The following is a 13,211-nucleotide window of genomic DNA, read 5'->3' on the forward strand; positions in this document are numbered from 1 at the left end:
GCGTGACCCAGGGGAGGGGGTGTTCAATGTCGTCTGCCTGCTCGCTGAGAGCTGATGGCCTCCAATTGAGTGCAGATGCAGGCATATCATTTGAATAAAGAAATACCTCTGATCTATGGTATTATCTTGACAAGACAGCGGATAATCAGCTGCTCTGAGCTCGGCCATTACTGAACTCTTTTGTTTTACTTTTCAGCACAAATCAACCCCTGCCTTTCCCCTGACAGCTCCCATTTTACTTTGCCTCTCTTTTCTTCCTGTCTTCCTTAAGGACGGAAACACAATGTGAGCATAACGTGATGGAAGGACAAATAGAGTTTTGCATTTCTCATTTAAAATCCAATTGCTGCCACCTTGAATGTGCCATGAATGTTAAAATAAATAAATAAATATGAGATTCAAGATAATCAGAAACAAATCCATTTTATACTATGAAGTTGTGAACTTTGAATATGACAGATTTTTTTTCTTGTTTTTTTTTTTTTTGACAACAGACTGAAAAGAGAACTCACCGATTTTGAGTCATTTCAGTTGCTTTAGAAACCAATTCAGTGAATTAAATATGAAAATCAGGTAAATAATTACAATAAATAACTCTGTGTGAATGCTAGGTTGCGAAGTGTACTGTGACTGTATAAGCACAATTGTAACACCTGAATCTGTTTATGTCATAAATAAAAGTATGTACTAAATAGTAATAATAAGTTCATACTTAACTAAATATTGTACTAAATATTGTACTAAAGTACTAAATATTGATTTCTTATAATCATCGTAATATTTTCTGACCCCAAATGGTAGTGTATATGTATACAGTATGTGCATACAGTATATGTGTTTTAAAAGGCTTAGAATTACTGCTAAAAGAATCACTAGAAAATGAAATAATGTTATTAAATATATTTTGTATACAGAATATTATTACTTTTTAAATGCTATAATTAGCCTAACAGAATATATGATAATAAACATAATTACACAAAATCTCAGGTTTGCACACTGAGATACTGTGTACAAAATTGTTTGTAAAAAAAAATATTTTCTGTTTACAATAGGAGATGCTCTGGGAGAAGAAGAAGAAGAAGAAGAAAAAAAAAAACACTTATTCCTTCAAACTAAACCCATCTACTACTGGAACCAAGCTTGCCATATAGTAAGATAAGAATTAACAAGACAGTGATATTCACAAGTTCACCTGTGGTTACAATCCACTGATTGTGTTTTGTTGTGCAGTAATAGACTGAGCTGTAGTCTCAAGTGACATGCATAGGTATCCAGAACACCATGAAAGAGAGACAAAAATAGACACTCCTCTACTCTAAGTGTGTTTGTGTGTGTGGACATGAGCGCAACAGAGAGGGGGATCTCTCCACATCGCGAACAGCTTTCTAGACGGCAATGCTGTCTACACACACACACACACACACACACACACACACACACACACACACACACACACACAGGAGTGGAGCAAGTACTACACTGAGCACCTCATCGCCTGCGAGAACTCTCTAGATCCCTCCCCTTTTAGATGCCAAAAGTTAAATCTATATTTAATAGGCTTTGAGATTCAGAAATCTAAAAATAATTCTCCACTGGCTCAACCTTGCATTGTTTTTTCTGTTTTCTGCCTTTGCATTTTCTCCATTTGTTTCTCATTCACTCTTTTCATCTCTATCTGTTTGAGGATGCACATATTCCGCATCCGTTGTGCCTTATTGTTCCTTTAGGTACTTTATTTCCTTTCTTTTGTCATTTAAAAAAAAAATATATATTTTATCTGTAGTGAAAAATGTTTGAACTGAATGGCTGCTTAAGATGTGGCAGAGATTGAATACAAATTATTCCCCCCCATCTTAAAGCAGTGGCCCCATGCATAAATAATAAAACAATACAAACGGAGTTGTATATGGAGGAAGTATCTAAGGCGCCACATGAAACACACACACACACACACACACACACGCACACACACACACACACACACACAAGGTCTGCCTTAATAACGTGATTACGACAATAAAACATTGTAACTTTACCTCTGTCCATAATGATGACACACATTTCTGGATTCTTCATAAATCTGTAAGCGATGCTCTCATCCTAAATCTGATATAGAGCATGGATGGAGTTAGTAGTTATAGCTTCCACCCTAAGACACTTAGATTCAGAATTTATGAATCAGGTTTCTGTAAATTAATAAGCTGAAATTTGATGTCAGGAAGAGGAATTAACTGAATTACAATTCAAAGGCAGTCAACACAGTGACAACATTACATCAATAATTTTGAGTAATTTTGAGTATTCATTCCCTCATCTGTATATATTCTGAATATATCCTTCATCTGAATATTTTTGAACTGAACTGATGAAACATTTTCCTAAACGTAAATAAATACTATGGTTACACTTTATTTTGAGAGTCCACTTTATATGTTCTACTGCATTAACTTTGCAACCAAATGTCAACTAATTCTCAATAATTTGCAGAGTAGACAGTTAGGTAAGGTTTATGTTTAGTAGAATAAGTTGATGTATATGTATATATATATATATATATATATATATATATATATATATATATATATATATATATATATATATATATATATATATATATATTAGTGCTGTCAAAATTAGCGCGTTAACGCATTCGATTAATTTGAAATATTTAATGCGTTAAAAAAAAATAACGCAATTTACGCGGTTGCAGTTTTTTTTTTATTTCCAGTTGTGGCCTATGTGTGTTCAACGTGCAAAGAAATATGGATAAGACCAAGGAAGGACTTTTAGACGGAAAGTTTCAGTATAAAACTCTGCCGGATTACTCTTCAGTCTGCCACAAGAAACATTACTCTTCATTTAGTCTGCCACAAGAAACCGCAACATTAAAATAATGAACTCAAATGTCATTGATTAAAAAAAAAAAAAAAAAAAAAACAATGACTGTAACAGTGCGTAAATCAGACCTTTCTGTAACGCTAACGTTAATAAGCTTAAACGAAAATAACATAATAATTGTGTAGCGGAGTATTTTTTGTACACAGTGCCGCGAACTGTCAATCACCCCTGTACGCGTGCATCACTGTCCTCCTCAGCTGCAGCAACTTGCGCTCTCTCTCTTCATCAAGTTTTAACACAAAAAGGGGACAAAAAGATCATATTGTCTTTGTGCATAGGCTATAGATTAATTAGATAAATGAATATCTAAATTTGTGCCTTGCCGTCTACGGTATTTTTTTAGAACTTAGAAAAAAGATGCTGCAGCCAATGAACAGCCAGCGGGGGCTGCAGGACGACTCAACCTCCGCAGACAGTTTTTAATGTTTATCAGACAATAAATACTCAAGATTTTGCTTTAGTATAACTCACAACGAGTTTCACACACCTTCTCCGGCCACGTTGAGTTGTTGACACTTAACAGTGGGAAAAGCGACACATGCGCTATTCACGTGTATAATTTAAGGGTGAATGGGTAGTTTCTGCTCTGGGTGGGATGAATTAGGAAGCTTGCATTGTGAAGGGCGCTCTGAAAATCGGCAGTGCAGGTAAAAGATTAAAACCTCTATTAAAACAGATGTCCAAATGAGCGTACCGGTACGCTACAAGCACGTTCTGGGCGCACGGAGAGGTGGCGGTATGCTCAAGAGCTATATTTGGAAGTGGCGGTACCAGTGCATACTGGCCCACTTAAAGCACTGGCAATGACTATACTTTGGAATTTTTTTTGCAGTCCACTTAGAATTCAACATGGAAATCATTTTTGTTTTTTATTGGCATTGATTGTTTTGAAATTCAAATGGTACTTACATGCCTGTGTTTTTATTTCTGTAATAAATATGGCTTTCAAGCCAACAGTTAATTTGGAGGATATTGATGGTTTATTGCAGGTATGTTGTTTACATGAGAAAATCTGTGTTACAAGTTAAACAAAAATTCCAATAAACAATCATATTTTGAATTTAAATAGTTTCTTTGTCTTGAGTTTACATTAATTATTTACATTTTACATTTACATATCCAAAAAGTTTCAGTCTTTTAATTGCGATTAATCGCGATTAATCGCGATTAATTTTAAAAAATTGTGCGATTAATTAGTTAATTTTTTTTAATCGATTGACAGCACTAATATATATATATATATATATATATATATATATATATATATATATATATATATATATATATATATATGTGTGTGTGTGTGTGTGTGTGTGTGTGTGTGTGTGTGTGTGTGTGCGTGTGTGTGTGTGTGTGTGTGTCACAACGCACTGGATAGCTTGCCAATCGGTGCACACCTCACTTTTCAGGATGTTGAGCTTCGTAAAATTTGACGTTGTTCAGAAAGGCGGGGCATAGAGCATAACTTACAGAACTTTCATAACTTAAAGGGGCATAACTTACAGCATTTATATTTCAATATATAATTTTAGTTAAATTGGAATTTAAAAGGCATTCAGTTTAGAATTTAGTGATATGTGATATTGCCATGTGGCGACACAAGCAGACATCTTGTCTTACTCATTTTCTCAGAGCTGTGTCTGGCTTGAACACGGCACTCCTCAGCTGCTGCCTGGCAGCAACGAGCCCAACATGTAACCTCTGACTACAACACTACTAAGCACTAACAATTTCTCTCTCTCACTGCACACCATAACAGCAAAAGGCCATTTCATTTGGGATCTTTTAACATTTTTAGGGTGTTGGTTTTATAACTCTTTTAGAGACATTGTCACTAACAAACAATGCAACTACAAAAACACTTGCTATGCATGTCATCATGGCTTTTGATAATGTCAGTCATACCACTCGTTCACTCTTTATCATCGCTCCACCTTCCCTTCCACCATTCTTCCTTCCTCGTCATCGCGTTTTGTTATGAAGTCTGCATGTGTATTAAGAGGGATTTTGTTGTCCCTAGACACCAATTTACATAAAGTGCAAGCCATCATTGGTTCAAGAGAAGCAAATTACTTCCCTGACAAGATCACCCCCAACCCTTTATTATTTATTAATTTTTAACATAGCATGAGCCGAGGTTGTTAAGAGCACTTAACCAGATATGCAAAATATCACTTTTCCATGACCATGATCAATGAGGAGAGGAGTGGGAATGAGAGAGAGAGCGGGAGAAAGAAAGAAAGAAAGAAAGAAAGAAAGAAAGCACTAAGTGATTGAATTAAGTGCTGGGCCAATCATTTAACAATTCCCTGAGGTGCGCTGTGTGAGAAGTCTTAAGCCATGCTGTAGTGAACCTCGGATAATCACACACTCCTACACTACTGCACCGATGCCACCTCCCCACAGACAAACAGACAGACTGATACACCTAAAATCCCAGACTCATACTGAATTTGGAAGACAACAATGCACTAAACACAAGGAAAAAGCCTCTATTGTACTATTAAAGGTAATATCACTTTAATATTCTTGCTTCATCTTAGCCAGAGTGAATTCTCTGTGTCCCGGTTGAGCCCTGCATCTAAAGCCATCTTGTCAAACATGCCTTTAAAAAAAATTAAAATAAAAAAATATCAAATTTGCAGTTTCACCCCGGCTGAGAAGAGCGCCATTAAGGACACTACATTACTCAAAAACATATGAGTGAACATTAACATCCGACTGCAGTGATGTTTCAAACATGAGGCTTCATTTCGAACTTTGAGTGACACTTCACACCTGAAACTTGTAATGGAGTTGCTATGCAAATGCACAAGTAATTACACAAGCCAAGTAAATTAAAGTACAATTAAAACGTGAGAGGTCCTTACTCTGTCATAGTTAGAAATGACTAGATCCCAGCACATCAGTGACCTTGAGTTGAACGCTAGAGACAGATAATAAAGAGGAAAAAATAACTTGGGGAAGATCATTCATTTTCTCACATTAGCTTTTTGATGAAGCTCTTGATGAAACTTGAATGTTCTTTTCTTGTCTTGTCTGGCACTACGTGTAATGTAGCATTTTTGAGAATTAATGCAACTCGCTAAGTAAGATCCAGGGCCTATTGTAGTTCAAATGTTATTCTTCTTCTTTGTCACATCCATGAACAATTCTCGATCATTGTGGTTGACTGTAATAAGAAGCACTTTGATGAAAGATGTTATAATACATTTCTTCATTGTGGAGCAGCGATTTCACAAGGCTGCATCTGAAATTCAGTTACCAGCTTCATACAGTGGGGTCCAGTGATTCACAAGAAAACAGTCATATTAAAATATTTTTTTATCACATATCTTAATTTTTTCTAATTTAATACACTGTAGTACTTAAATAATTTAATTATTATAAATTGTCAGTATATATATATATATATATATATATATATGTGTGTGTGTGTGTGTGTGTGTGTGTGTGTGTGTGGGTGTGTGTGATAAGATTAGTAGCAAAACAACTTAAGTAACAAGTTACAAATTTCCATGAATTTCAGAATTTATTTTATGACAACAGGATTTTTGCAATTTATTATTATTATTATTATTATTATTATTGTTATTATTATTATTATTATTACAAATAAAAAGTGTAAAATCTCTCAAGAATATTTAAAGGACTTAGCAGCTGTTCTGCTTCATCAAATCAAATCAAAATGTATTATATATTATTCTGTATAAAAATACACAATACAAATATTTTTTCTCAAATTTGCCTTAATGAATTTAAATTATTTCTACAAAATATAACATATACAAGAGATAATCTACATATTAAATTAATCTTAGGAAGAAAAAGAGTCATAAATAATACTTTTTCCTGGATCTGTGTGGCGATCTATTAAAGTGTCTACAAGCGACACATTGCCAGGTGAAACAGCAGTCTATTTTTGTTCACTTAGATTATGTGCCATTGCATCCACATGTTTGATTTGATCTCCAGCAAAAACAGTGCAGAGGTCTGGTTTTAATAATAACAAACCCTCCCAACATGATGGCATCTTTTTCTGCTTTCATGTGTGGACATGGAAGCCAAGTCTGGACGGTGCATTCAAGACCGCTTCACATGTTTTCCTATAAAGTTACACCCCAGCCCCAAACCAGTCTTTGTATAATGCACCCAGTCTAGACTATTAAGTCGAAGCGACCCATTCCAGAGCATTCTTCCCCACAGACATCCAGGAAAGCTCTCTAAATAAGCACATTTCTTGTCAGTTTTGACACTGATGTCTCGTTTTCTGAGGCCGAGCGAGGAGGAGGAAAAGCCTGTGAATCCAGCATTCGCCTCGGGCCTCCTGAACACGTCTTTCAATGGTCACCTTGTGTTATTAGAAATGTATGGGTGTTTGGTAACAGCTCGCCAGCGCTTGTGGGCATATAACACGACAGATTGTTCCCATAACCACGTTCGGCCAGTGTTAATTTCGTTGACTAAATATTTTCGTCATTATTTTCGTCACGAATATATTTTTGCCGACGAAAACGAAACGAAAACTAAAATAGAAGGCACTGATGGAGACTAAAACTATGACTAAATTGATTGACATTATCGTCAACGAATAAAGGACGAGACGAAAATAGACTGTGACGAAAATCAAATCAGCAGACGGGAGAGATGCGAGGAATGAGCAAAAGAACCGGCAAAACAGAACAGACTGCATGAGAGAAGAGAACCAATCAGAGCCTGACTTATTGAGACGTGAAGCGAAGGTTTTCAGTTTTTATGAGCTCCCGGGAAGTCGGCATTCGAAGAGGTGATAGGGACTTTAAGCAACAGCCTCTGGTGGAACGGCAACGCCATTCTGGCGTTGTATTGCGCCTGCGCGAATTTAACTGCTACTTTCTGACGTTCTAATTTAACGGTCTACTACGGGAGAACAGCTGATTTGCCGGAGTCGCTACAACGTGAGAGGTTAGGTAAATAAATGTTATGTTTTTAGACTTATTTACTGTAGCCGTTCCATTCGCAGCTGTTGCTTAAAATCCCTACTGTCTAAAAGAGCGACAAAATGTCCACAGCTCACTTCACGTTTGACGACGAACAAAACAAAACAAAGTGTAAAGCACGCAGAGCGCTCATTCGTGGCAAGAACACAACCAATTTGAAAAGACATTTACAGACGAGCCACCCGGACATTTTCTCAAATGTAATTTCACAACGATGTTCTTTTGTTTATTGAGCTAAGCAAAATTGGAAGACTGCAGTGCGTAGATGTTGTAGCATTAAATATTACGAACTGAAAAGTACTGTAAAATAGCCCCTTCTTCAAATTAGATGCGAGCACAATACTAATACGTAATATCATGATAAATACATTTGATTAATACTAATGTTTAGTATATTGTATAATGTTCTACTTGTTGACAATATCACAAATATTTCTATATTAGTCATGTGAAACATGAATGTTCACATCCTATCATTATACATACAAATCTAGCAATATTGTAGTATTTAAAACATACAATATTGCTAGACAAATGAATACTACACTTTACTTTTTTTATCCACCTAGCTGCCAACTTATTAAATATTTACTTTAAATGTATGCACTTATTGTTCAGCTCAGCTGTAAGCTTTAAGGTCCTGGACCTAACGTTATTTTTCTTTTATTGATGGTCAATTGGCAGCTAGTTATTGTTTACATTATCATGACAGTGTTTGTTGCTGCATAAAAGCTTTTGAATCGAAATAAAGACACAGTTGTGTTGAAATAAAGTTGAATTTGTGTTTTATAAGTTTGTTTCCTATACCAGCTGTAAAAAATTGTCTAGTAAATCTGTTATTGATTTTAGTCTTATTTTAGTCGACTAAAATACCAAGCAATTTTAGTCGACTAAAATACCAAGCAATTTTAGTCGACTAAAATACCAAGCAATTTTAGTCGACTAAAATAAGACTAAAATTAAAACAAATCAGATGACTAAAACTTGACTAAAACTAAAAAGAATTATAGTCAAAAGACTAAGACTAAAACTAAATTAAAATTTCGTGTCAAAATTAACACTGCGTTCGGCAATGTTTTAAAACCACACCGCAATTATACAAGCCTGTGAAACATTTGTAAAGGTTTGTGTCTGGGCACAATACTGTAGTGTTCACATCCAAGGGACATCAGAAGACTGTGCGAATTAAAAAAAGAACTATCAAATCTCAGTATCATTAATAATAAAGTGACTTCTGAATGTCCCAAGAACAATGGCATTGTGTGTGGAAGTGAAGACAAATTCTTTCCTTTTTCTCTCTGTGACGCTCCTCTATCTATTAATAATATTCACATTTCATTTTTTTTTTCTCTTGGTGCTAATGTGATTTTTAATCAGCGACTGAAGCTAAGCAATGTAATCTTGAAAATTATTAAACAGACTTTTATAGCCAAGGTCTCTTGATCTCGCTATGATCAGTTGCACAAAAACTGTTGTTATAACGAGAGCGATAAAAATCAAGGGCGAGTTCTTTGTGGACTGAAGTTTTGGAGTTATCTTTTCACAAATACGAAAAGGACTCTGTACTTCTACTTCTTGTTGAAATGGATATTGTATTGCTCAAAGGCTGATGAATACAGATTGAACTTTTTTTTTTTTTATCGCAAGATATAAAGCGAACATTTCCTGTTTTAATCCTAATGAATTAAGCATAAAAGAACAATCACGCCTGATAACATTAAAATGCATAATTCTATCTCTACATACGATAAGGCCTTTTCAAAAGTCCTATAGATTTTGTTCTGCTATAGTTCTGGGAGGTCTTAAAGTGTCCACTTCAATAAACATCGAGGTATCCTCTCAGTCACCGTGCAGAAATCCGTATCCAAGAACACAGAGCCGAAGGGAGACAGTGTGATTCAAAGCCTTTGGTCTTTGTCAGCGTCTGGTTTTTCCCAGGATTGGCTAATGATAGTGGCTCCAGTGAGTCATCTTTGGGAATGATGATCAAAGCCAAATTAAGTCTGACTTTTATGCAAAATGTAATATGTAAGCCTCCAGCAATGTCTTTGCTATTGATTTTTTTTTCTTCCCCGCTCTCCATTTTTATCCAAGCACAATACACAGTGTGAAATTTGAAGAAAGGGGTTCTCTCCGCAAAAATGACTGTATCCATAGTTCTGCCTGTTTGCATTTAGAGTCAATTTCAAATATAAATGGTCATGTTCTAGAATAAAGTGTGCCATTCTGTATTTAGATTTGGCATGCAGGACAAAAGACGGTAAAATGTGTCATGAAACCGCTCACAAATTGTGTTTCTAAAAGCTAAACTATCTTGTACTGCTTGTATAAATAATGGCACATTTGTAAATGACCTCATTCTGGGTAAAAGACAATTGGATTCAGATTGTAAGATGCAATAAATTGTGTAACGTGCATAAACACACCCACTACCATTACAAAGTTTAATGTTTTTGAAAGAAGTGTCTTATGCTCATTAGTGCTGCATTATTTGAATCAAAAATACAGAAAAAAACTGTAATCAGTAAATGAAAAATTATTGCAATTTAAAATAACACTTTTCTATTTTAATTTAATCCTATGATGGCAATGCAGAATTTTTTTCAGCTATTACTTCAGTCTTTAATCTAACATTTTCCATATATATATATATATATATATATATATATATATATATATATAAATATATATGTTAATTTGTCCTGAAATCACTTTTATTTGCATTTGATTAGGGTTGCTTACCAGTTGTTTTGTTTTGTTTGCTCATACTTATAAATAAAACACAGCAATGCAGAAACCAACTAAATCATACAGTGTGTAAAAATTGCCTTTTTTGACAGGAAATAACGCTCCAGGAACCATGTAATTCAATAGACAGCTTGAATGCAACTCTATGAGTGGCTCAGAGCTGTTTATTTGCAATAAAAACAGCCACTGTAATAACCCCAAATAAGTCAGACTAACAGTAAAAGCTCATCTTACATGCCCGTGTTTTCAGAGGCTCAGTGATCTGGGGGGCTAGCACTTTATCTTGAGGACCTGTGCAAAGAGCACTGTATTGCTGATCCAAACAGGCACACCTGGAGCCCAAACAAAACCCGAGCACCTGCCCACTCAACCTGTGCACGCAGCCTCTTTTCTCAGTGTGAACCGCGTGCCAAAACTCCCCCACTGTGAATGCAATAGAAACCCTCTTCTGTTTACGCTCTGTAACACCTTTATGGCTAAAACTCCGACTTGAAATGAAATATTGGAGAGTATTGATTGATTTCTACTGTTGCTGTATGAAGATAACCGTTATGGTTATATATTAAAACCATGGATCTTTTCTTTAAGAAGTAAAAGTAGAAGCAGTATTACTTCAAAAACAAAAACAAACTGAAATGGGAAAATATTTGATAGGATAACATTAAAACAAAATGATTATGAAATATGACCTAAAAGTGTGTAAGGGGCTAATTTTTTCTAAGCTAACACCGTCCAACAAAGAAGTCTATAAAGTTTCAACAGAAGACAATGTTTCTATTCACTGCCTGTGTGACATAAATAGCATGTCAATATGACAATACCAAAGCATTATTGTATGATGTATAATTTTTTGGGGGAAAATGTGTTTCCAAATGTAACTGAAACATGAATTTACAATAGAGATGGGGGGGGACACTCAAATGCAGAAAAGGCCTGTTCCTCCCCATTTCAGAAGTCCAACACACGCCACTGATTAAAATCACATTTGGGTATAGAGTAATGGTTTTGAGGGTTTGCACTTGTAGTACTGCTGCACTTCTTTGACAGACTGCAAATCACCGCCTGCATCCATACACATTCTGAATAAAAACCCTTTTATATTCTCAAAAGCACTTCCATTTTCTAAGAGCTCCATTCTGTTGGCACTGTGCATGGATGATGGTGACAAACCTTTAATTTCCCTTGACAAGCTGTCGACAGCCTCCTTATGGAGGACAGGTGACTTTTCAGAAGGTTATTCATGTAATTGTTTATTTATCATCGTCTTTCTGCTGAGAAATCCCTCACTCTCATTCCATTCTCTAGTTCTCTTTTTCTATGTTCCTGCTTGCATATAGGAAGGTCTCTTTAACTAACATCAGCTTTTAAAGAAGTCCTTCACTTTGAAAACTGAAAGAACCCACCTAAGGCGGCCAATAAGAAGAAAACCGTGCATTCTTGCTCTTGAAAGGCCTGATTAGAGGACACAGGGACACATCTGTCTCTGGTTTCAAACTGACCTTTAATCTGCCTTCAAACGTCGTTCGAGCTTCTAAAGAGAGTAACGGTCATTGTTAGCATTTGGTGAATATAGCGTGGATGCGAGAGATATTTCTGCGACGTGTTTATGTGTGTGTGTGGTACAGTAAATCATGTTTGTCAGAAATGATGCTGACAGCTTTTGATGCAGCGTGCATCTGAGCCGGTGTAGAAGCCATTTTGTGGCTTGCCATCCTGTAGCCACATGCATAATGCGTGTTTAATGTGATTTCCCCAGGTTTATCTGGCACTGGGCTGGGCCTGATTGCTGCTCGCGTTCCTGCATACTCTTAAAGATGTCTCTTTAGAACTGTCCAGACACATAGAGTCCCATTTCATAAGCCCCTCTTTGCATCTCCACCAACCGCCTTAAGTACTTTGAAGAGTCTTAGAGTGCACTTCACAAATTTCCACACAGGGAGCATATCAACTGTCAAAAAATCAAGCTTTTCCATTCTTTAACATCTTTTTCCCCCGCTTCCTCCCAAAGCCTTTGCAACTTCACATCAGGTTTGGCTAATACTTTTTTAAAGCATGTTTCCCGCAAGATTCATCACACGAACTTTGACGAATCAGCACTCCGTTAAACTCAAAGTATGAAGGCAACGCTTGTCCAGGTCTTTTTTTAAGGCTGGAAGAAGGGATACTTGAGGTAAAAATCACAGAAATATCTGCGCTTGAATTCATACCACCTCGACCTCTTCATCTTTTAAAAATAACACACGTATCAGCAAAACAGCAACGTGGCCCCGTGCGCACACCATTGTGCATGTCTGCGATCATCTAAAGAAGTTTCGCTGCTGAGCTTTTCGTTTATGCAGAAGTTTCCAACTCTTCAGGGTGCCACGGGTCTTGTCTCTCCCCCCGCTCTCCATCCTCTAGTTTTTAATTCCCCTTTTCTTTTTCTTCAACTCCTTTCCCTTTGCTCTCACACGGAAGAGCATCATCTTTGCACACATAGCACTTGGTGTGATGAGGAATTCAAGTAATACAAGCATCTGCTCAGGGCTTTTGTGTTCAAAAGATTCAATTAAAAAATAATTACCAAAAGATTAGTAGTAGTCG

The sequence above is a fragment of the Carassius auratus genome, unplaced genomic scaffold (genome assembly GCF_003368295.1).
Source record: "Carassius auratus strain Wakin unplaced genomic scaffold, ASM336829v1 scaf_tig00019214, whole genome shotgun sequence".
NCBI classification, from domain to species: Eukaryota; Metazoa; Chordata; class Actinopteri; order Cypriniformes; family Cyprinidae; genus Carassius; species Carassius auratus.